Here is a 3,005-nt window from a genome sequence, read left to right on the forward strand (position 1 = left end):
AATAAATAAATATGTGTTGTTTTATTTCAACTATTTCTCATTGGTTTTTTGTTTTGTTTTGTTTTGTTTTGATGAGAAAAAACAATATTTGGATATCAGGAACATTCCAGAAATCACCTGCCTATGCAGAGGCCTGTCCATGAGATCATTTACGACTGCGCCCCTCCCAAGCTCACCCACCCCCAGAGGTAAGCACTATTCTGTGGTTTGTGGTTAGCACTCCCTTGCTATTTTTTAAAATATGTTTACTATAGATGTAGTTTAATTCTGGTGGGTTTTGACCTTTATAGAAACAAAGTCGTGTTCAGCATATTCTTCTGTGTCTTGCTGTTTCTTTTCTACAATTTCTTAGTGATATCCATGCATGGTGATGTGTGTGTGTAGTAGTAGTACATTCATTTTCATGGCTATATAGTATAACAAAATGTTTCTATTCACCTAATCTTAATGGATATTTATAACATTTGCAGTGTTTTACTTTTCAAATATTACTACTTTGAGTACGTGCACAAGAATTTTTCCTGAGCACATTCTTAATCACAGACTCCCAGGGCACAACACGGGTGCCTCTTCCCTCTTACTAAATAATGTGGAATTATTTTCCAAGCATGTGTACCAGTTTACCCTCTCCACAGCAGCATATAAGAGATCTGGTTGCTTTATATCCTCAACAACACTTGATATGTTCAGACTTTCTAAATGTTAGCCACCTTGGGTATGGAAAACGGGCAGAGCAAGCTGGTCCTTCATTTGCCTTTCCAAAGATGATTCTTTTGCCTGTCAGTCCTCACTACCAGATATCCAGATCCCGAAAGGCAGGAAGCATGCGGAATTCAGCTTTGTGGCCTCTGCACGTAGCCCTTTCTAACACACAGGACCAATTAATGGTGGTGGAGTGAATGATGCCCGTTCACAGGTTTCGCAATCCACAAGGCTCAGAAAGGAACAGAATAGGAAGCCGGGGGTCAGAAAGAGAAGGGCAGCAAAGGTTGACCGATCCCATCTCTTGCCAAGTGAGCTCTCACAGACCACATGGCGAGAAGACACAGGGGAACAGAAGCACAGAGCCTGCAAGAAAGACTCCTGCTTTGTTTTGTTTCTCATTAAATCCTCTGTCGCCTGCATTGGGACTTCATGTCAGAACACCAAGTCGGGTTAGGAACAGAGGGGAAATGAAATTCTCTGCTTCGGAGAGATTTGCATCCAGAACCAGGAATAGGGATTACAGGCTCCTCTGCCACCTTGACCAACTTCCTCATCGCCTCTATTCCTCAGAGAGAGCCCAAAGAGGGGCTCCCTCCAGGGTGGGAGTGGTGAGCTGGGCGAATGCTGAGAGCCTGAAATCAACCATCGGGGACACTGGCAGTGGGCACAGCCCTTGCGGCGCCTGCCGGGCTGCTGCTGTCACCCCAGGCGCCACCTTGAGACCTGCTTCCCCCTTGTCCTTCCCGGCCCCCAGTGGCGCATTCCCGGCAGCTGCCTCTGTGCAGAAATCTGCACCAGAATTAAACCCATCAAGCTGTCAGCCCCGTTGCCGGGGCTGCTCCCATGTCAGCCCATGTCATGACAACCGATGATAGAAATTCAGGTTTCATGGGGAGCATCTGTTTCCTTTTTAAAAATCGCTTTAAAAAGAAGCCTGAGCAAGGCGCCTGATGCTCGGGACAGGGCAGGATGCTGAGGCAGGCAGGCAGCCTCAGCACCTGCCAGGGGTGGCACTTCTTCTAGAGTTTAGGAAACCAGTGGGGGAAGGGGGGGGGTGGGTTCCAAAAACAGCAGCCTTGGGAGGGAGCGAGGGAGGGACCCACAAGAGTCCCAGCTTCTCCTCGCTGGGGTCCTCCTCTTCTTAAACACCACCTAGCATGTGCTTCTTCGAAGTCCAGCACTGTGGCCCTGGGTTAAAACTCAGTTTTGCCTTCGCAGGAGGGTCTTTGTCCCAAGGCACCGCCAAAGCTTCCAAAATATTGGAGATTCTCTCCTCTGACCACCTACAGTGTGGAGGGAGGGCAGAGGAGGGCCGAGGGTTTTTTACCCCAAACACAAACAGTCTCCCCTTTGATGGGCCTGTGATTCAGGATCACTCAGCGACATAAAATCTGGAGGAAAAACAGCATTAGCTGAATCCCTGCTGTGTCCCTGTCTCCAGCTTCCCTTGACCCCTGCCCAGGATCTCACATATACACACACACACAATGTATGTATTCTTGTGTTGACTAAATAGCCCAAGACACAGATTAAACACATTGGTATTCAGTATTCAGCATCTGAAGAATCTTAGTATCCATTTCTCCCTTTTCCCTCAGGAAATTGAAGCCCAGAGAAGTCAAGTGACTTCCAAAAATGCACGGTTTAATATTTACAAACAGGGGAAGGGATCCCAGAATCTTTTGCTCCTGCCTTTTGGGGCTGAGTCTGACCAGACAGACAACAAAAACCAACTGGGAACCCTTTCTCTAGAGAAACACAGAGAATACTGCAGAATGGCAGAGGAAAGCTTTATCTGATAGGATTTTGGAAGTAAGGAACAATCAGAGATCATCTACTTTAAAAACAGATTTTAAAGAATGCAAACGGGCCAGCTGTACCTTACTGCAGACAGGATTAGAGTGAATGAAGGGTTGAGGGAATCCTTGTAACATGGGCAGTAAGTACGAATAAGACTTTAGTCTTCAGTGACACAGAGGCCCCAGAATTCCTTGGGCAGCTCACTGCTGGGTGGCTGATCTACCAGGGAGACTCTACCTTGGCCAAGCATGTGTGTGTCCAAGGCCAGGTTCTAGGCTGGCTCCAGGGTTTTCTGCAGGTACAAGAAGAGATTCTGAGGCATAACAATGTGCTGTGGATGGTAATGGCAACACTGGTTTTCACTGACCGAGCACACAGCAAACACCAGGCACTGTTCTGAGAGCCTCGTGTTAATGACATATTTACCCCACACAGAAGCTCTACGCGTAGATGTTAGTCCAATCATCTTCATATTCACAGAGGAGCAACCTGAGGCACCA

Source organism: Eumetopias jubatus, unplaced genomic scaffold (assembly GCF_037043125.1).
Source record: "Eumetopias jubatus isolate StellerSeaLion01/CBP00866 unplaced genomic scaffold, mEumJub1_p1.0 scaffold_15, whole genome shotgun sequence".
In the NCBI taxonomy this organism is placed as follows: Eukaryota; Metazoa; Chordata; class Mammalia; order Carnivora; family Otariidae; genus Eumetopias; species Eumetopias jubatus.